The sequence below is a fragment of the Microtus pennsylvanicus genome, chromosome 10 (assembly GCF_037038515.1).
Source record: "Microtus pennsylvanicus isolate mMicPen1 chromosome 10, mMicPen1.hap1, whole genome shotgun sequence".
Lineage (NCBI taxonomy): Eukaryota > Metazoa > Chordata > Mammalia > Rodentia > Cricetidae > Microtus > Microtus pennsylvanicus.
This window is the reverse complement of record NC_134588.1, coordinates 40388626-40412673: the sequence shown is the minus strand read 5'-3', so window position 1 is coordinate 40412673 and position 24048 is coordinate 40388626. Positions and strand designations below refer to the sequence as shown.

The following is a 24048-nucleotide window of genomic DNA, read 5'->3' as shown; positions in this document are numbered from 1 at the left end:
ACAATCATTTTTCACCCTCCATCACTTCTCTCTGTCTGTCATGTATTCTTTAAAGAATGGCTAGTTTTGACCAAATTGAGAGTTATCTACCAAATATTCCTAATAATCAAAAACAAGAAAAGGATATATATATATATATATATATGTTTGTGTGTGTGTGTATTAAATAATTTAGAAATGAAGGAATATATGCAGGCAAAGTATGGATATGTAAAATATTTTCCTTTCCAATGATATGCTTGGATAAAATAATATCAATTCAGTTCTTTTTTTTTTTTTTTTTGATTTTCGAGACAGGGTTTCTTCATAGCTTTTTGGTTCCTGTCCTAGCACTTCTAAATATCTTGCTTAGACACTATATATAGCATATATATATATATATATATATATATATATATATATATATATATATGCTAATGTCTATCATCTCAGAATTACTAAGTATAATTGGAATCATAATTTCCACTTTTATTCAGACAAGATAAAAATGACAGGCAGTATTTCATGTACTAGAAGACATTGTGTGTCCTTGTATATAAAATAGTTAGATCCATATCATTTGACACATTCTTTCACTTTTTCTGGTTTAAAATGTTACCACAAATTTTATAGATGCTAAGTAATCAACTTGGTATTGACTTTTAAAAAATAAATTTTTGAGATTATAATATAATTACATTTTATTCTGTACAAATCAACACAAAAACTCCCTTTTCTCTTTCAAATTCAAAGCCTCATTTTTATTATATATATATATATATATATATATATATATATATATATATAGTTTTTATATTATATTTAAAGTGCTCAAGCTGTATAATCTTATTTGTATGTATATGCTTTCAGAGCTATTAGTTGTTGGATAATCAATTGGTGTACTATGTTTTGGGGAATATTATTTCTCTCATTTTTATCATTCTTTAGTTGCCTGTATTTCTTAGTGTATGGTTCAGGCCTTATTTATTCTACTCCTGTTCATTTTGTCACATGTATGGGCTTTAACTTTGTTCAGCACATGTTTGGGCAGTAATATTGATGAGAATTTACTGGTGTAGCTTCTGAAATTACTAGGAGACCCAAGCAGCAAATCACTGAATATCTATCTGGTGCTTATAATCTGTCCACACCCACTGGGTACTAATTTTAAAAATGGACAGTTTTGTTTTCAACTTTTATCAGAAAATATGTAAATATATAGTTAAAAACTTGGATATAATGAAGATTAAATTAAAAAATTTGGAATACAAATACAGATAATTTTTCTTGGTTTGTTTTTTCATTCACAGTACAAATATTAGGAGGAGAATAATGATCTGTAAAAACTGAACAAAAAGTTAAGAAAATAAGGTATCTTGAAAAGGTATTTTCCATAAAATAGGTGAAGCATTAAGGCTTATAATGACATAATGCAATAGATAATGGTGTGAAGAGACAATCAATGTATCATGGAACAAGTGGCCAGAACTCTAATGCTAACACTCAAAATGGAGCAAGTTTTAGGTAGAAAGGAGAAAAGGAAAAGTGTTCATTAGGCAACATGCTTTGCCTATTGATATGTAGTTTTTTGAAAGGAAAACATACAACCCTATTGATGAATGTTGGAGTGTTCTCACAGAAGGAACAGTTTGCAAGAATCTACAAAGTAAACGTAGAGAAAAAAATGTGTATAGAAGTATTGTGCCTTTCAGCCAACAGTTTCAAGTGGAAAAAAGTTTTACTGTTGAGGTAGCACAGGTATTAACTGGTGTTATGCTTAAAGTGATCCTAAGAGACATGGGTGTTTTTAGTGACTAGTGTGAACCATGGAAGTTGATAGAATCTTGGAGTGCTCAGAGAGCTTGGTTAGGGAAAGTATTGATTTTTAGAAGAAGACATGGGACATGGTTCTTCCCTAAGACTCTTTGTTCCATATATATATATATATATATATATATATATATATATATATATATATATATCATGGGGAAATTAATTCCAAGTCTGTCTTTAGTACTATGAACAGTATATGAGGGTAAGGGCAATTTTTGGGAAACACCATGACATATGGGGTTCCAATGTTAATCAGTTGATCAGCAAATATACTATGGTGTACACTGTGCCCTAGGAAGCTCTGAAACTCACTATATAGCTCACGTTGGGCTAAAATCTATGATAATCCTCCTATCTCAGTTTATTGACCTGGATTACAAATATGATTTACCACATCTATATTAAAGCCGTTGTATTAAAAAATTGAAAAGATCAAACTGACATTTTAAAAATGATATAAGTTTCTCAGACAATGCAGTATAAAGAAATGGTTTTTTCCTCCATTTTTTGGGAGGGGATTAGGCTTTCTGAGTTAATTTACACATGCACACACACAAAATGATAGTGATGAAGTGTTCTATGGGGGAGAAATTGAACTTGCTGAACAACATTGTCCAGTTTCTTTCCATCTGTGACAGAGAGCACACCATGCATGCTTCTGCCTTCTCACATAAAGCAAGGCTCCTCATATCAGTTTGTACATCACAAATGAAGTGGAAGAGGGAACATTACTAATTTGTTTGTAGTCACCATATTCTTTAGTTAGTAATATATTTTGAGACGTAGTGCAAGAACAGGCCCTATTTTTAAATCACTGCCATTTTGGTGAATATAGCCAAAGCATTAAGTTCAAATGGTATAACAGATTGCTTAAGTACTCTGAAGTGTGAAAATAAAAGACTCCTTAGAGATTAGCTTCAAAAAGGTTTTGTTCCTGATGATTAATACACCAATTAAAATGTGCTTTATTTTATATTGTGATCTGTTCATGACACTTCATAACACAAATATGAAATTAAAGTAATAAAATAGTAATGAATAATTCTAACTTGGATGACCATTGAAATAATGGCGGTTGTACCAATGACAGCCTCATCTAGAATTTGCAATAACTTAAACAGGCCCATAACTAACTAGCAGACAAAGAAATCATCATTATTTAAATCCAGCAGTTCTTTCTGTTAAAACTACTAATATTCTGTGTTGACTGGTAAAAAGTAAAGAATCATCCGAGACAAAGAGGTTAAGGATGAAGTTTTATTCAGATAAAACTGAGTGTATCCAGGGGTAGGTTGATAAGAGATGCCCTATCATACAACAAAAGTATATGCGCAACTATGTTCATAGCAGCATTGTTTGTAATAGCCAGAACCTGGAAACCACCTAGATGTCCTTCAATGGAAGAATGGATGAAGAAACTATGGAATATATACACATTAGAGTACTACTCAGCAGTAAAAAACAATGACTTCTTGAATTTTGCGTGCAAATGGACGGAAATAGAAAACCCTATCCTGAGTGAGGTAAACCAGACCTCAAAAGAGGAACATGGGATGTACTCACTCATATTTGGTTTCTAGCCATAAATAAAGGACATTGAGCCTATAATTCATGATCCTAGAGAAGCTAATAAGAAGGTGAACCCAAAGAAAAACATATAGGAATCCTCCTGAATATTAATCTTCATCAGGCGATGAAAGGAGACAGAGACAGAGACCCACATTGGAGCACCGGACTGAAATCTCAAAGTCCAAATCAGGAGCAGAAGGAGAGAGAGCACGAGCAAGGAACTCAGGACCGCAAGGGGTGCACCCACACACTGAGACAATGGGGATGTTCTATAGGGAACTCACCAAGGCCAGCTGGCCTGGGTCTGAAAAAAACCTGGGATAAAACCGAACTCGCTGAACATAGCGGACAATAAGGACTACTGAGAACTCAGGAACAATGGCAATGGGTTTTTTATCCTACTGCATGTACTGGCTTTGTGGGAGCCTAGGCAGTTTGGATGCTCACCTTACTAGACCTGGATGGAGGTGAGTGGTCCTTGGACTTCCCACAGGGCAGGGAACCCTGATTGCTCTTCGGACTGACGAGGGAGGGGGACTTGATTGGGGGTGGGGGAGGGAAATGGGAGGCGGTGGCGGGGAGGAAGTAGAAATCTTTAATAAATAAAAAACAAAACAAAACAAAACTGAGTGTGCCAGGAGCCCATAAGCCCATACTCTTGTAGCCAGAGTAACTTACAGCACAGTGTAGAGGGGACAGGGTCAAGTTAAAAAAATATGAAAAAGCTAATTTTGATCCTTCTTAATAATATACCTGTCATTGAGAAGAAAGGCACCCTTAATAAATAAAGGGTTTGAATTATGTATGTGCTTTTCCTTTCTTCATGTTATTTTTCAACAGAGGTAATAAAGAAAGATTTCTTTCTAAAAAAAAAATTTGTAAGGATGTGTGTGGATTTTTGTTGTTAATTTTTTTTTTCGTGTGAATGTATAAAACTCCAATACCAGACTGAGTAGCTCTCTTTTGTATTATTGGTCATGGCTATTTAAGAGACTTTCAGATCATACAACCTATTGCTGGTGCCCTTTGTTAGCCCCTAAATGTGGAAGGTAAACCAATATTGATGAAGGCACCATACACTTCAGAACCAGGGTCCTGTGGCTCCTAACCTGGGGTCCTGTGGCTTGCACCCTCTCTAAGGATTTGCTTTAATGGTACTAGAAGGCAAAATGTAAGCTTCCAAAGGAGAGAGGGAACCAATAGTTCTACCCAATTATGAAGTCTATGAACCAAATCAAAGCCCAGCATGTTACTATTGGTACAAATAGTAGCACACATCCCTTAGATGTAATGATTGTTTAGTAAAATAAATAAAAAAAAGAAATCTCAAGTTTCAATGTTATAATGTAAATCTCCAGTAATTGTAGGGCAAATATAATCTCAATTATCAATGGTAAAAGGTAGAACACAAAGTATATATTGGGCATCATAAAAAATATTTAAAATTAAGTTTATTCAAAAGTTATATGTTATTATTTCTGTAGTATGAAAAACAGTTAATAAGACACTTTATTAATGTAATATTTAATTATTAATTTCTTATTTTCTTAGTTATTATGGTCAAACATTAATCACAATTTTGAAAAAAATATATCTAAAGAAAATGCTATTCATTTGAATGCTACTATGCCACAGACCTGAGAATATCCCTCAATTCCTAAAAATATTGTAACTTTTTCTAGAAGAAGACATTTTGTATAGATTTTGTTCTCCGAAAAGAAGAATTGGGGTACATATACTATTATTAAATGTGTCAGCAAATATATGCTGTGAGAAAAAGGTCTTGAGCCCTGTAACGATTTGTCACTTGTATTGGTTTAATAAAACACTGATTGGCCAGTAGCCAGGCAGCGAGTATAGGTGGAGTGGACAGAATAGGAGAATTCTGGGAGGATGAAAGGCTCAGTCTGCAGTCGTCACTGAGATGCAGAGAACCCAAGATGAAATGCCTCACTGTTAAAATGTACCAAGCCACGTGTTAACACAGGCAAGAATTAAGGGTTAATGTAAGATATGAGTTAATTAATAAGAATCTTGAAATAATAAGCCAACCAGTTTACAATAAACGTAATCCTCTGTGTGTTTCTTTGGGAGTGAACAGCTGCGGGACTGAGCAGACAGAAAGTTTTGTCAGCAAATATACGAGGATGAGTGTGGTTTCCCCATATTTATAGTATTGATAAGTACAGCAAATATGATAAAATAGTCTCTAAGATCATCACAAGAACTAAGAACTATATTCACTGATTTCAAACTGAGACTGCATCTGATAAAACGGGAATCTGCATAAACAGGGAAGTAAGATACCATATATTTATTAGTGTGGAGTGTTTATTCCTGTAGATTATAAATTTAAACATTTCTCTATGCTATAAAATAAAGTCAAGCAATTAAGGAAATACATGAGTAAATGGTGCCAAGTATTTGATCATGTTTAATAAAAACTGTTTTTTTGTTGAGAATTATAAGATTTTAAGTATTTTATCACTCTAGACTCAACTTTAATCCATACAATCCCTTTATTGTCAGTTGTGCTGCATTTTGAAGAGTTTATCTGTCAGGTAGGTTAAGAGTTGCAGATGAATTGCTCATTGTAGTTTCTTTGGCCTGGATTCAGAGTGACAAATTAAACCAGAAAGATGTACAAAATCTTACAAAGTGTCAAGTCTGTCACAAGTTTAACCCTGTGGTACTTGAAGATATTTCTTCTCTCTCTCTCTGTCTCTCTCTGTCTCGCTCTTAAATTTGTTTAGTCTAATTAGTAATATTGAATGCTTCTTTAAAACAAAATATAATTTCTTTTTTAAAACAAAATATAATTTATTTTATTAAAAATGGTGTTATTAAACATTGCACACTTAAAATATCATTATTTTTAGCACTGCTGACTTCAGCTGGTAATGTGCTCCTTGGACTGTTTTATCCAATGTTAATTCTCTTTTTTAAAGAAACTATGCATGTGCCAAAACAATAGCAGCCCCTGCATTTGTATTATTGCAAACTGCAGTAGCTTCTCCAGCAGTTATGAAGCAGCTCTCTCAGGGGCCTGATTCTGCCCTTGAATAAAGTTGCTGAAGTGCCTTGTCTCTCCAGCTATAAAGAGAGATACTGAAATTAAAGCTAGCAAAGAGGATTAAGGAAGAGAATTTAATTAAAGGTAAGAGCATATTGCATTTTACTATCAAAAGTTTTTCTTTCAAGTACTGCATTATAGAACACACTATCAACTTTTATTATTTTCAATTAAATTATAATCATTGAATATTTATTTTATATTAATATTTTTATAATCATAAAATATGCCATACAGACATTCACACAAGTTGGATGATTATGGTTCTTGAGAGTACACAGGAACTTGTGTACCAAAAGGCAACGGAGGTTTAGGGAGGGAAGACTCATAAAATAATTATGGTTTGGGGGCATTCTTAGTAGCATGCTTAGAACATCATACTTCCTCTAAGGATACTCAGTAAATCCACTGAAGCAGGTTTGATCCAGTGGTTTCAGTGAAGAATAAATGATAAATGCCAAAGTCTTCTGGGATGTGTGTTGTAATTGTAGTTAGTGCATCAGTGGATATGTCTAGACGGTTCTTTCTTCCGTTATTTTCCTAGAAGATTTTATTTTGGTATGATGTCATAGACAATTCCATTAAAATATTTTGGATTGGGTGTTTAGATACATCATTTTATTTTATTTATTTTATTTTTTTAAAGATTTATTTATTTATTATACATACAATATTCTCAATATTCTGTCTGCATGTACACCTGCAGGCCAGAAGAAGGCACCAGATCTCATTACAGATGGTTCTGAGCCACCATGCGGTTGCCAGGAATTGAACTCGGGACCTTTGGAAAAGCAGGCAGTGTTCATAACTATTGTAGCCACTAATGTGTTTAGATTACAGGTGCATATTACTATCCCAGTATCCAATTTAATACATTTCAACAGCATACTATAACTGCTATCCCATCTTAGTGTGGTAACCAGCATTATTCACAGATGGTTTGTATTAAATTTTTCATATGCTATTTTGTATAGTCAAGTTACCAAGTTACACATTATTTCTTGTCTCATCTCTGTAGGGTAGGGCCACTGATTAACGTGGATTAGACTCAAGTGTATCATCATTCATCTTCAGTCATTGCCTCTTATGGAAGGAACCAGGCTTGTTTAAGTCCATTTGCCAGAAGTGCTTCTTCCTTCAATTTTGTTTAGTTGTGCTTAATTCCAGTCTGGAATGGGGAGAGACCCATTGACTTTCATTATATGTACGTAAGAATTCTAATTACTATTCATAGTAAGTGCTGATAGTAAGATAGGTCAGAGGAAACACCAGTCCCCAAAGGAGAAGCCAGGAGGCAGAGGAGAAGCCATCAGGCAGAAGAGAAACCCGCAGGCAGAGGAGAATTCAGCAAGCAGTGGAGAAGCCAAGACTGAGAGGAGAAGCTAGCAGGCAGAGGAGAAACTAGGAGGTAACAGAAAAGCCAGGAGCCAGAGGAGAAGCCAGCAGGCTGAATAGAGGCCATTAGAGAAGAAGCCAGCCAACAGAGTCTGCTGTTTGCCACTGTAGTAGGCTAAATTTCATGTGGTCTGTGTCTTTTCACTGAAGAATACTGACTATCTAGTCTGCCCCTGAACTCTGGGTAAAAATTGAAATTGGCCTCTGAATTCTGGCTGAACTTATGCTGGAGCACTTCTTGTCTCTGCTGCCTCTATTACTAATAAGGAGTGTTGGTACGGTGGCTACTTGTGTGTCACAAAGACACTTCAGAAATCAAAGATAGTTCCAAGGTTTCTGCCTAAACAGAAAAACGATATGCAAAATAAAATTTATTTTTAGAGTCTTATGTAATATAATACATACAAAGTTAAAATAACTCACAATTTTGAGCTTTCATTATGTACTAAGAAAAATTTTATGTTTTAATATAATTTAATTTCATTGTGTACATGAAGTTCACATCATTGACACTATAGTAACAGATGTGTAAAACAGGATATTCACAATAGGAGGATGAAGTTTTCACTCCTTGGTTAGTCTCTTCCTCCATTCTTATTCAGTTGAAAACTTACATTCCGTGGATGTTAAACTCCTTCAAACATGTAATTATATATAGTTATACAAGCTGAACAGGCTGTGTTTATAAATTTAGGAATCGATGTACTTGAGTGTTTGTGTGTGTGTGTGTATGTGTGTGTGTGTGTAAAGCAACAAAGAAAAAAGCCATGAATTTGAAAGAGAAAAAGACGGAGGCTCATGGGAATGTTTGCTGAGAGAGAAAGGGAATGGGAAAGTAATAATTACAGTATAATCACATTTTTTAAATTAATAATAAAATGTAATTTAACATGTCATGTTTTACTACTAATACCTGCCTTTAGCCAAGCCATAAACTTCAGTTGATTAAAAGATGAGGCATTAGAATTGCAATTTCAAGGCCTGTTTTGGTGGTGACATGTTCCTAGTTAGTCTGGTCTACTTAGTGATATCCTTATCTTCAAATAAAAATGAAAGTGATATAGTGGGTGCTTGTTATGTGTGATGCCCTGAGTTCTTCCTGAGCACAGCAAAAAAAAAAAAAAAAAAAAAGAAGTAAAAAACCACAAACAAAAACAATAACAGTGTTTTTATACCTATTTTCTTCAGAAAAGATTATTTTTTCTGGATAAAACATTAAACATTTTAGAGGCTACAAAACTGAAGACTTAAATAAATATAAAAGAGTATAAAGCAAATTTTTTTCAATTTCTTAGCATGCATCAACATTTATTATAACCTAAATATTTTTTTCTGGATAAAACATTAAAGATTTTTTAGAGGTTACAAAATTTAAAAAAATATTAAGTAAATGTAAAAAAATATGAAGCAAATTATTTTTCAATTTCTTAACATGCATCAACATTTTTTGTAATCTAAAAAGAGAGCTTTCATTCAACAAATATATGTTTACAGAATAGATGCTTTCACACTTAATTATGATTATTATTAAAATGATAATTATAAAGTCAGTGATTTATCATCCATGTACTTTTCATATGATAGTCATGTTTTTCTGTTTTATCTCATTTATTAAGCATGTCTATTTTTTCTTCTTTTTGTCTGACTTAAAGCTTGAAAAATAAATATTTATCCCTCTTCCAAACAAGCAACGTAAAAAGTCCACCATCTAATGAAAAGAATATAAGATTTTTATACTGCCTTAGGAGACAATTTTTCATTAACTAATTTATTTATTACTTTTATTTTTATTTTAGTCATTCAAGTCCATGGCTGAGAAGAGAGGCTTTCCCCAGAGGAGTTGATCTGTGACTCTTTCTTTTCAACTCACTATGGCTTCAAGCTAAAAGTGAAAGTGGCCGAACTTACGCATGAAGGTGAAATATTTCCTTATTATAAAAATAAATCAGTCTTGTGTAGATTTTCCCACATTTTTTAGCAGTTAGAAAATTTAAATGAATCTGTGGCACTCTTATGTTCACATGAAAATGAAACGGAAATAACTATTACTGCATATCATTTTGCTACATGAAATTTCTATTGGGACTGGGTTAGTGTGCCTGAGAAATGGGGATAAGATTCTTAAGGTGCTTTTCAAAGCCACTCCCTTACTCCACGTCTGTCAATTTAGCATCCATTTAATCCCACTAAATTTCTTGGGATAAGAAACAAGGTTATTTTTCAGATCCATAATTTTGGAAGAGTTTAAGCTTGTCTGAGCTCATTTAAATTTAATTTACCCTTACCTTATAGATGGATATATTCAGCCTCCAATTTTAATAGTAAATTTAATATTTTTTAGTCAAATAACAATAATTTGATAGATTCATTGTTTCTTTTATATCATATGTTTTTCAAATTTCATCAAAAATGTACACACATTAATTCAAAAAGCAATAGTACCCTTGATAATCTAGTATGAAAGGTTGAGCTCATGAGAAGTAGTGGATACTTTTGTTATCATTCCTTTTGAACTTTTGGCCTAACACATCTAGTATGATGCATAAATAATGACCAAAACCAGTTTTTCCCTAATATAAATTTGTGCACCAAATTCCATCAATCGTTGAAGATTTGTGGAAAGTAGGATCCAGAAAAGATCTTAAAAATCATCAGACAAATTAATACTATATCTAAGTTAACTAGAGATAACTATAAATAAATCATAAAATTTAAAGAGAACCTCACAAATTTTAATATTTTAAGAGTTGTTTTAAGGTAGGCAAAAATTCTCTTGATAAATTACTGTAGTAAAGAACATTTTTTCTAGCTGCTTTGATTTACACAAAAAATGATAAATTTTATTTAAGTGGGAGGATTTGGAGGAAGGAAGTGTATGGCTAAGAGTATGGGAGAAGTGATATGATTCTATTATATTTTTTAAAAGATAATAATTTTAGGAAAATATATTTACTTCAAAATAGCTATTGTTATACACTTTTTAACTTGTAGATCATGGACTCCCTTTCTTTTCTCTAATGTTTTAAATAATATATTGGTATCTAAACTCCTTTCTGTTGATACTCTGAAGCAATAATTGTGTATCATAGTTGCTACAGTTTATCTCATTCTGTCCTTTTGCAGTACACAAGTCTTGTTCAGTATGGAACCTATGAAGGAAATCTAAGCAAAGTAGATCCTATCAGTTATTTCCTGAATGGATTCTGATTAAACCATTGAGATAATTCTAAATCCTGTTTATAATATGATTCAGAAACACTAGCTAAAGCTTAACTCATAACACAATTCCCTGATAACTATTTTTTTGTTCACAGTTAGTTGTGTGCTTATGATGGTCTGAGAAGGCATCAGAAAAGCCTGGTGGTTCATGATTCTGTGAGTTCTTCACTTTAACCTGACAGTGAATAAAGGAGCTGTGTCTCAGTTACCGACTGCTGTCAGATTGTGGCATGAGGGAAATCCGTCTTAGGATAAACATGAAATGTGACAGGTGCTGCACTGGAAAACAAAACATTTAGAAGAACAAACAAAACCCACAGTGCTTCTTTGTTATTTGAAGCATACAGTGTGAAACTATGTAGCATCTTTTTATTTAGTCCATAGATTCTGACACATAGACAGTGAGCAAAACCTGGGAGCTTACTAAGGCAGTAGGCTCCAGCCATAGTACAGACTTTTGAATCAGAAGGTGGATCGATAACTGTGGATGCAAATAAGGGGAAGACGAACTTCATATCCCTCTCAAAACACATCCTAGTTTGAGATCATGGGCATGGTCTATTTTGAGTTAAAACTTTCTAATTAAAATCAAATTGACTTAAGTTAATAAAAAGATTAGTATTTCTTTCTAAGAAAATGAACAAGTTACATGCAAATAAATGAATGCTGATATCAGAGTCGATTGTTTTTAAATATATTTTCTCATATATTTATATCTTTAGAGATTAAGATCATGGTATTGTGTATGTTAGCAGATTGTCAATCTATGACCTATGATCTATATGCCTAAGTTAAGTTTTATTCTTATAACTCAATTTTTTGAAATGAAAATTAGAAATATTCTTATTCACCCTTTGTTTTCAATCCTTCAATGAACAAAAATAAATATATTACCTATGAAAACAAACATATATCTTCATGTATATTCATATATACTTAAACAAACATTAGTAGGAATGGATTTATTTTTTAATAAATCCTATGCACATTCTGAGCTTAGCAGTTAATAGAAAATGTTTTTCTCAGTGATTGAATACAGTCCAGGCAAACACAACACTCGGGCTTTAATTCTCAACATAGAAAACTATTTAATAGAGAATAAAACTAATACCATCTATAACCATACATTTATTTATTCTTAGAGAATTGTGTACATATATACAATGTATTTTCCTTTTCTCTGACTCCTCTCAAATCTCCCTGAACATTTGTGTTCCACTCATCTTGATATCCTCATTTTTCCTTTTATCACTTAGGCTATTATGCACATTATTGTATTCCCAGGATCATCAACAACCTATAAGGACATGTGCCCTTGAAGAAAATTAATGTATCTTTTACCTGTAGCTATCAATCCTCTGTAGTTCCTTAGCTTGTGAGGGACTTCAAGAGCCCATCCCCATTCATGTTGGGATGTACGACCAGCTTGGTCTTTATAGAGGTCTTGTGCAGCATCTACCACATCTACTGTGAATTCCTGTTACAGGTTTGTCTTACATGGAGAACACCACTTCATAGAGTCCTCAACAACATCTGTCTCTTACAAAGTGATTCCACATCCACAATCATCACTGAGCCTTGGGGAGAAAAGGTGTAATATTGATGGTAAATTTAGGACTAGGCAATGTACAATTTGGTTCTCTCTGTGTCTTAACCAGTAATGGATCTTTGTATCATGCATCAATCATCTCCTCCACAAAAAAAAAAAAAGCTTCCCCAAGAATACAGTTGCATTAATCACTGTGTATGACCATGAGCTTTAAGAGAACATTTGGACACTATGTCCATTTAGCAACAGAAAAAGTATGATCAGTGACTTAATCTAGCCAATTCTTTTGCAGTTGACATTTTCAGGAATTAGTTCTGTCCTATGCAGTAGGCCTTAATTCCAATTAGAAAACTGTTGGTTATCCCAATAACAATCATGACACTATTGTAACAGTAGGCATTTCTTGACAGTATAAAGACTATTTTAGCTCACAGGATTTATAACTAGCTAAAACTGTACAGGACTCTCTCCCACAAGAAGCCTGCATAACACTGTCTTGTATTAGGAAAGCAGGCTGGTAAGGAGGAACCTTCAAATTCAATATCAACTTGATTTTTACATGTCTTGTCCACAATTTGTATCGCATTTTTACCCAAAGTGCTTTACTACCATGTTATGGTGGACAATACAAAACAATGATAATATCATCTAATGTTTTAAATGTCTCTGTAACTCTTGTAAAGTTCCTCAAAAGCAAATTTCCTATTCCTGACACTTGGCTTTTTATTTGATGATAATATGTGGCTTCTGTGGAAAGAACTGTTTTATGTGTAGGGCAACTTCATTTAAACCCTTTTTAAAATAGGTATTTTAGTTTTTTAAATAGTAAGTTTCCATATTGCTATTTAAAATTTCTTAGGGTTTACCTCACTCAGGATGGTGTATTCTATTCCCATCCATTTGTATGCAAAATTCAAGAAGTCTTTGTTTTTTACTGCTGAGTAATACTCTAATATGTATATATTCCATACTTTCTTCATCCATTCTTCCGTTGAAGGGCATCTAGGTTGTTTCCAGGTTCTGGCTATTACAAACAATGCTGCTATGAACATAGTTGAGCATATACTTTTGTTGTATGACGAAAGAGGGGGACTTGATCGGGGGAGGGGGAGGGAAATGGGAGGCGGTGGCGGGGAGGAGGCAGAAATCCTTAATAAATAAATAAATTAAAAAAATTTCTTAGGGTTAATACCTTTTACTTTTAAGAATAAAGTCATTATATATTCTAAAATAAGTTTCTGTTATATGCATATGTGCATGTGCGTGGCAATAAAGCTTAATCTATGTGAAATTTTCTGCAAAGACATTTTTATCTTAAATGAATTAAAGTAAAACATTTTTAAAATTTAAATAAAATTTCATAGTTGATTTTATTACACTATGAAAGTATAAGGCCTTTTCAAAATTATATAAATAAATGCTATTAATGTGTTCTTACATTCATCAACTGGAAGACTTTTAGACACATGAGCATTCAAATGTTAATGGACTATAACAGCTTCTTATTCTAAATTAAAATTAGCTACATCATCTTTATACTTAATAGCAACTATCAATTTAGAAATTCAATTTTACTTTAAGCATATCCTTTCATGCTCTATATTAAAATCTTTCAGAAGCTCCTACAGAGTAGGGTGCCGTTAAAACTATCCATTCATTCAGTAGAAGAAAATCGCTTAGGTTCATATAGCAGCACTGAATGTACTACAAAATTTACATTACTCTTTATACACCACCACTCATGTTTAATAATTCTACACTCTAAGTCAAACAAGTTTAAAAACTTAAAAACCACTGTATTTAAAAAATATGAGGTGACTTTTCTGCTGCTAAAGTCTTCAAAGGTGTGTTTCTATTAAATTATTATAAATATTTTAATTTAAATTATTTTATTAGTTATTGGAGAAATTCCCATATAATGTTTGATCATACTGGTCTTCCTAACCCCTTCTCCTCCCAGATCCACTCTTCATTCTACACCTACCACATTGGAAAAACAAAACAAACCACACATCCAATCCCATCGCAACTGCCTAGATTGTCTTAGGTGTCTTGCCTTGCCATCCATTGTGTCTGCTGGACATATCAGTGGTCACACCCTTAAAGAAAAGTTTCTCTTTGGCAGCTATTAGTTACTAAAAGCTCCTCAGCTAAGATGAACTTAATGCCCACTTCCACTCTCCATACTGGGAGTTGGTCTAGCTTGAGTATGTACATGTTTTGTGCTAGCCACACACCACTGTGAGTCTATATATGCAGTTCCTACATTGTCTCCATAAAATAGTGTTTCCTCACAGTTATCCACTGCCTCTGGCTCTTCATGCCCGCTTTGAAGTTAACCATAAGCCTATGAAGGAGAAGAAGTATGACATAGCTGTCTCATTTAGTGGTGAACATTCGAGAGCCACTTATTTCCTGTACCTTGACCAGTTGTGGGTGCTCTGTTAACTTCAGTCTACTACAAGAAAGAATTTCTGAGCTGGATGGTAGTGGTTTATGCCTTTAATCCCAGCACTCAGGAAGCAGAGGCAGGTCGATCTCAGTCAGACAGGTCTACAAGAGCTAGTTCCAGGACTTCTAGGGCTGTTGCAGACACACATACACAAAAGATTCTCTGATGAGGCTTGGCTTGAAAAATCCAATATGTATTGGCACATCAACATGTGTCAGCTAAATCCACATAAAACCTAAGAGTGCTTGGAAAGGAATTACAAACACACACAAAAACCAAAGTTTAGTCTTTTTTTTTTAATGGGCTCTGTTTGCTGGCAGTGAGGGTTCTTTAAGAGAAGTCTTCCTGATTCAGCAATAGCAGCAAAAGTAAACTGCTCAGTTCCTAAACAGCAGCTTCTTGGTCCAGGCTGTCATGCTGCCAGCACTAACTCTGGCTCTTTCAGAAGGCTGACCACTCGAATGGGGTTTTTGGGCAGCTTACTTGGTGGCAGCATGGGCAGCATGGGTTACCAGACTTATGGTGGTGAAGGTGGGTCCCACCTGAGCGTATGAGAAGCAGTGAATGGTCTTCTGCCATGTTGGTTGGGCAGGGCCAACAGACAGAACTGTGGAGCTGGTTCTAGCCATGCCCGCTTAGCAATAAAAACAAAAATGGTGGTTCTTATCAGAAAAATAATTACCAATACAAAATGAAGACAGATTTAGATAAAAAAAAAAAACACACCCCAAATAGGGTCATAGTGTTGGATAAGTGTACGTAGGCTTGAAAGAGAAGAGGAAAAACAGTATAGGCAGTTATAATATAAAAGAGTATAGTCAGTCATAGATTAAAGGAGTAAAGATAACAAAATGAATATTAAACTTGTAGAAAAAGTGAAACAGTAAAAATAAACATGCCACATAAAGATGGAATATAAATAGATAATGTATATTATTGTGTTTTCTTTTAATTTTTTGACTGTGAAGGAGCTAAGTAAAGAGAGACATTTCATTGTGTGGGCTGATAAACTAAACCAGCCATTTGGGCAAGAAACTGCTCTTGCCAGGGACTATCTAGGCAGTGGGATGTCTCTGCCAATTCTAGAGTTTGGAAGTTGCTTACAATGCATTTCCTTTTTACGCAGGTAATATTATATCCTTCTGGGCTTATGATGGAGTTGAAGAATAGATAGTTATAATTATAGTTTCCTAAGTTATGATAAAAGATAGACTAAATATAAATATTGTAACTATAATTATTCCTTGGTACCTGTTTTTTTATATGTAATTTTACCATGTTAAAATTAAAACCTTCCTTTTTATTTAAACACAAAAGAAGAAATGGTGTGGGAAGTCTTGTATATGTGGTGCTTTTATTGGTTAATGAACAAAGAAGCCATTTGGCCTGTGATAGGGGAGAATAGAGCTAAGCTCTATTAAGAAAAACTAATATGAATGCTGAGAGAAAATAGATGGAGTCAGTGAGATGCCACAGGTTACCCAAAACTGTTCCAGTTTGCCATGAGCCTCATGGTAAAATATAAAATGATTGAAGGGACTAATTTAAGAAGTAAGAGCTTGTTAAGAAAACACTGGAATTGGCTAAGCAATGTTTTTAATTAATACACTTTTCTATAATTATTACAGGTCTGAGCAGCCAGGAATGAACAAGCAGCCTCCACCTACAATCTTTGGAAATAATGAGGTCATTAGGAATCAGCTTATAAAATGCATCATAACCAGAAGGGTATAAGTAAGCTCTCCCCTAGGATGTTTGATTTACCTAGCCACGGGTTCGTACTCCCTGCCTACCCCCCACACACACACACAATAAAAGACCTCTCCCAGGTATAAGTTCATCTTAATATATCTCATCAGAAAGTAGATAATTGTTCTCATAGCATTTATGTCACCATTGCATCAGTGAGCATATCTTGATAGAAGGAACACTACTTAGAACACATGTTCACACATGAAGAAAATTGATAGACATTATTTATCCCAGTAGCATGTGTAACATCTTCCACTACTATGAAGCCTATCAGGTAGGGATGAAACTTCCAAGTGAATTGCACATTCATTACTACATAGTATATGAACCATGTATGTGATAACTTCAGCGACAAGGTCCTCTTTTCAATTTCTGGAAGCTGATAAGCAGCAATGGCAACAGACTTTAGTAATCGGGGGTTGGTGTCTAGTGGAACTCTGTTTCCAACACTTCCAATGGAGGTAAGACTTTTTGAACAAATGCAATCTGACAAAGAACATATTTCTCCTCTCATTTGTGCATGTTAGTTTAGAATAATTAGACATCCATGTCTCATTTGAAAGACCCACAGAGGTCAGGAAATTAGTCAGAAGCCATAAAAAAGGAATGGTTGTTACAAAGGAAAGATGGAATGCAGTGCTATAAAGTGGAGAGGGAATAATGGAGCAAGAATCGTTAAATAGGTTGGGTTGGGAAAGCAAAGTAAAGGAGATAAGGCAATTTGCGAGTGGTAGTTAAAACTAAAGACTTTCTTTGAAAAACAAATAAATAACCAAACAAAAACATGAAACACTGGAGCTTTATTGTAGATACTTTGTAAAGGAGTGGTAATGTTTCTAATAGACATCTAGGTTAACACTGTAGTTTTTCTGTCTACTACCCAACTTCTTCCTACCATCATGAAAACATAAACTTTTCAACTAACAAATTATACAAAAATGTTATTTGAAACATTTATTCTTTTTGTCCTAGGGTGATATGAATGTATAACAAGAGCCCATTGTCAAATTTGATCCAAGCCAAATTAAAATAATCTGTCCTAAAAATGAATGATTTATTTAGGTTCTAATCAGGTAACTCCATTCATTTATGCTAAGCAAATCTCTTGAATCATAACAGCAAGACAGACACAGTTGTCCAGCTCCAGGCTGAATTCAGTTTTCTAACTGAGTGAATACAAAGTCTGTGTGATCATATCATCTGACAGAACCTAGCACACCAAGGGAGAGGACACCATGTGATTTTTGTTCAAATAAAGATACAGAAGTAAAAGAACTGACTTCTGTGTTTATTGCAGGCCTCAGAGCAGAACATGTGCACAGATTTCTATGAGTATCATGCATCTGTATACCAGAATTATTTAAGGATAGATGGGGTTAAAATGCTGTGGACCAGAGTATAACTAAGAAATGTGCTTTCTGAGATAAACTATAAGTATCTGAAGGTAACTTTTGAAGTATTTAGTATTTTCAAGTTATTTTTATTTTGAAACATTTTTAAAGCACCTAATATTTTATATTCATGTTTTCTATTGCTCTTCATTATTAAACCTGATTGTACATATAATAGGTTGGTAAAAATCAATGCATACATATTTGTTTGATAGAATCACCTTTCTTTTCTTTATATAATTTTGTAAAGATCACATAATATAGAAAATTATGGGCACCAGAAATCAAAATTCATGAATCAGGAAGCAATATGTATATATGTTAAAGTATAATTTTAGAAAGCAAACTATCAGGCAAGATGGCTTAAACTATTACAATAGTGGTTCAACAGTTAGGAGAGTCATCAACTGTTTCCAGTGGAAATGTTAGACCCACTCCACAGGAAGTATTCCATGCCCAGTAGTGCAAATCTGGTAAAAATAATTGGAGAGAAAAATGATAAGCCCTTGAAGGCAACTGAACACTGTTATTTAGTGAAAGGTACACAGGGTAGTTCTAGCTTTTAATTATTGATATGTAAACTCATTGATAAGCACTTCTCAAAGCCTTAATCAGATGGATGGGTGAAGGGGTTAATATGGGAGAGAGAGAGAGAGAGAGAGAGAGAGAGAGAGAGAGAGAGAGAGAGAGAGAGAGAGAAAGCTGTAAGAGAAGACTGGAAACAGACTAATATTAAGTTCATGTAAGTCATTGTTAAATGACAAAATTGAATCGGAAAAACTTTCCGAATATGTAATAATAATAATTTAAAGACAATCTAATCTATGATATGGGATAAAATCTCTATAAAATAATCCATTATATTCTGTTTTGTTTAGACAGAAAAATGAAGTCACACTAAAACATGGTTGTTCTCCCTTGTGATGCTCTTATCTGAGCTCACCCACTATTGCATATACCAGTGTCTCATTTGATGGCTGAAAAAAAAATCCATTTATGGTAAAGCACAATTTCTTAGTCAATTCATGAGTTGCTAGACATTTACATTATTTTCATTTTGGGTCATTATGAATAAAGTGTTATGAACAATCAGTAATTTAAAAATGTTGTGGTTAAAGGGATGGTTCAGTGGTTACAAACTAGTTGCTCAGACGTCCCAGGGTCATTTTCTGTCAATGACATGGTGGTTTGCTTTTCTAATATCATGACAAAATATTATGACCTAGTTCAAAGTATTAGAGTTCAAGACCACCAAGGTGAGAAGTGTGCTGGCAGGCAGGCGTGACACTCTGCAGTAGAGGAGAGCTTTTATCTTCATCCACAATCAGGAAGCACAGAAATCTTAGCTTCCACCCCATTGACACAACTCCTATAACACACTTCTTAATTCTTCCCCCCAAAACTCCACCACCTGGGGACCAATTCTACAAATATATAAGCCAGTGTGGGGCATTCTTATATCATCACAATAGCCTAAGTCATAACTCCAATTACAGGAAACCAAGAGCCCTCTTCTGTCCTCCATGGGTACCTCACCTGCACACAAAACCTTTGCATGCACACAGCTAAAACACTCAAACACATTAAATAAAATTTATTAGATATTTTGAAAAATTTAAAGAGGTTTACAACTTCGAAAATATGTTAATTATTGATATGCTTACTTCTCTTTGTTTAGGGAAAATCAATTGCTAAAAAATATTTAACATTTATATTGTAAGAAAGATAGGATATGATGTACAAATATCCTGTCATGTGGCAGGAAAAATGATCTTCAGAAAAAACACTAAGAAATAATAATATTATTTAACATTTTTAAAGTACTTGGTACTTTTGAAGGCTTTTGTACACACTATATCACAGAACTATCGTAAAGCCCACTGAGTTTGCCAGAAACGATAAATTATTAACCTAATTTTACGGGTGAACAAATTTAGGCTTAGAAAGATTAAATGTCTTGTCCAATAATCCACATACTTTTATGGTGACATTTATGTATTATTAAAGTCAAGATTTGTATCTGTTTTTTCTGATGTCCTTCTCTGGACAGTAACCTTACCTTAGTTTTCAGAAAAGCCTATTTTGAACATCACAAGTAAGTGGTTGCTATGAAATAATCTGCATACAGAATTTCAAAATACATAGAAATTAGTGTATTTGTAGTATAGAAAACCAAAATAGGAACTAAAGAACCTAAAACAAAACCATCTTCTCATTTATTGACACCATTAGAAAGCATACCCATCCTCTACATACATAAGTCAATCATGAATTAATTATATGAGAATTTTAGCATTTAATACTGAAACGAAACCTATTTTCAAAGAATCACTCGTGTTTTACGTCATTTTTATTTGAATGCTAATGAATTGTTTCAGCTCTGCAGATGCCAGGAGAAGTAAGACCAGACTCAGAGGCTTATCATATAAATTAATGCAATATCACATCCTTAAGCAAGACAGAGAAATGAATTTAAACTGCAGAAGAGGAAATGCCAGACACAATATTCTAAAATAAATCAGAAGCATGCAATAATATCATTTCAGTCCTTAATTTAAGCTTTGAGGATTTCAAAGGTAGATATGTGGATTTCATTTGCAAACACCCTCTACTAAACTAGGTAAACTGCTGAAACAACATTAAGAAAAAGCAGGAAACAGAATTAATCCACATGGACTCAAGTACTGGTACTAACAGTAAGTCAACCAGGTTGACACACTCTTTTTAACATGTTATTTGGAACAGAGAACCAGAGTACTAAGTGACTTTCAAGATTATATAATGATTTGTGGTATTGAAGCACTTACTTCAATTACTTCTTTATTAATATATTTAATTAGCTGCAAATTATTAACATTTTAGAAACATTATTAACATTTTAGAAATATTAATGGATTTTAGACCAAAGAATGAGATTTAAATGAGGTTTCTTTTATTTTTTTAGAAAGTGTTGTTAAATTGTTACCGGATACTATTGAGAACAGCTACAGAACTTAGCACACAGAGTGTTGCTCTTCTGTTGGAGATGTAGTTTCTCAGATCTACTGTTCATTCTTGTGCTAACAATTCTCAGGCACATTTGTTCCACCAGATTCTTCCTTTTGTCATATTGAAAAATTAGCAAAGAGTAACAGTTTTCACAGTAGTCGTTTCTGCATCATTATCTTTTTAGATGCTACGGACCATGTTCCATAAAGCCTGGCCCCAATCGCATTACACTGCTATTTTCATTAAGCTTCTATTTCAATGCCACTGCAAGAGTCCAAGCTGTGTGGCTGAGTCTCTTGTCAGATCAGATTTCAATCTCAAGTGAAAGAAAATGTAGCGAACTTTGGTTTTGCTTTCTCCTCCCTTCCTTTTCAAGAATCTGATACAATTTTTAAGTGGACTTGGATACATTCTGTCCTGCTGTGACATATATCAAGCTAATGTAATAGAGGGAAGCATCCTGTATGTAGAGGGCACAGATTTATTATCAAGAAACAGAAATTCTGAAAATAGAAAACTGATGTAGGTATCCCTGTATAATCTGTTGTGGCAAATTGTGTTTCATATATTATAAATACTAAAATCACAGTAATGGACTCTGGTGGGTGTTTTCTAGAGTTCAAATTAATACCACAAAACAATTTAATCTAGTAATTAATCCATTTGCCTATACTAGCACTCTCATTGTAATAAAGGTGAATCAGCACAAAATTAAAGCTTCCCATGAGCATTTATTGATGCTTTAGTTTGGCACAACTTAATGACAAATCACAACTGAACTCAAAGTATTTGAAGATAATGAATAGTCTTAATACTTACTAGAATCTTTCGATCATTAAGCAATAGAAAATGTGAGAGTAACAAAAGAAGTTGTTTGTGAAAGCAAATATAACTTCTTTTTTATTCTGAAAGGCAGTGCTGAGAAACTAGGTTACAATAGAGGGTGTCTTTCTAATCGGACATTAAAAGTTTGCTTGACTGTATGTATAATTGATAAACACCCTGACAACAGTCTTCATGTCTTTATTCTGACGGCATTATGCAGATTCATGTGTTAATGGTTAAAGATCTCAGTGTGATACAGGCTCTTAGGTTTATACTTAAAGTACTGCTTTGAATTAATTTTCAAAAATACCGATTTTTTTGGTACTGTATTTACTTACAATGTATAAACTTTAATATATTTAACATTTGAAAATTAAAAATATTACAATCATGAACCTTTTTATAGAAAGCAATGAATTGGAATATTTTGTGTATTGTTCAGAATATATTAATGTCAATTCAATTGTTGGCAAAGGAGAGGGGACATCCCTGAAAAATCCCCAAACAATGGAGACTGTTGCTAAGAAAGCTGGTTACTCTTCACAAACTGACTGCAAGACCCTATGGGTGATGACAAAACCCACACAACTCATTGAATATGGAGAAGTTGAGCTGCTGCCTCTATGAAGCTTCACCCCCATGTTCAGCTATCTTTCCAGCTCGAAGGTACTCTATTATAGGCTACTAAAAGAAAAACCTAAACATCCACTCAACAACAAAACCTTTGACAAAGAGTCTCTCATCTGCAAGATATGCTAGAAGAATGGCACCTTACAACTGGAGGATATAGCTAACAAATATCTGGTTTCACTTCAGACCACTACCAAAGATGGTACACATTCTTGACACTGCTTGCATAACCCAGAGACTAAATAGCAACAGAGGTTAAGCATAAAACCCAAAATGATTGGGTGAGGGAGGAAAGGATGAAAGGATCAATAAAATGACTCCTAATATCCTAATGACATGCTGTTAGATCATTACCATATTCAGTCAAAATTAGAGAACCTTCTACCTGGAGCAGACAAGAACAGAGGCAGAGGCAACAGCCAGACATTGCATGGAGAAAGGAATTGAAACACACATCTTTAAACAGGATTTCTCCATCAAATGCCTCCTCTTAGAGCTCAGAGAACTTCCACAGAAGAGGAGGAGGAAAGAGTATAGAAGGTAGAGGGGATGGAAGGCACCAAGAAGAACAACTAAGCAAGGCTCAAAAGACCTCACAAGGTCTGAAATAGTAAACACAGGACCTACATGATTCTGCACCACGGCCCATGTGTATTTATTTATTATAACTTTGGGGGGCTTTCTATATATATGGGACTTCTGAATGTGTGAACCAGTGGGTGTCTGATTTTTCTTCTGTCTCTTGGGGCTCTTTACCTTTTTTTGGTTTGCCTTGTCCAACCACAATGTGATAGTTTTTGCTTTATAATATTGTATTTTATTTTGTCCTTTGGTTTTTGTCTTTCAGAAACCTGTTTGTATCTGATGAGAGAAAAAAAGGGAGTTTGTCAAGAAGGGAGGTTGGTGGTGGGAGAACTTGGAGGAATAGAGAAAGGGGAAATTGTAATCAGTATATATTGTATGAGAAAATAATCTACTTTTGATAAAATGGGGAAAAGAATTAATAATGTGTAGTACAATATTTTTTCAAATAAAACTTCAGAAAATAAAAGTATGTTTTACTGAAAATGTGAAAAAGCAATGAAAAAATCTAAAGTATATTAACATAATATAAAAGATTTTTTTCCACATGGGAAAAATGTCTTTGAGTATGCCTATTACAAGAGACAAGATTAGAGATTTGAAAGATGACTCAACAATAAAGAACATTTGTTGATTTATAAATAAACATTAAAAATTGCAAGAATACACTACCACTGGAATTCATGTTGCCTTTTATTTTATATGAATTTGTGATGTTGATTAAGAGAAACCTCTATGGATAGGGGAGCAGGGAAGCACATATCTTAATTAAGGGAGCCATCTTATGGTTGGCAAGAGACTTGGACCTAGA

The 24048-nt window shown here is 33.9% G+C and overlaps 1 protein-coding gene across 4 annotated transcripts in view; it reads right to left on the bottom strand.

Annotated features, from left to right (window-relative positions):
• Positions 1-24048, bottom strand: part of Brinp3 (BMP/retinoic acid inducible neural specific 3) — a 366083-nt gene that overhangs the window by 269306 nt on the left and 72729 nt on the right. The gene's annotated exons all lie outside the window — the stretch shown is intronic.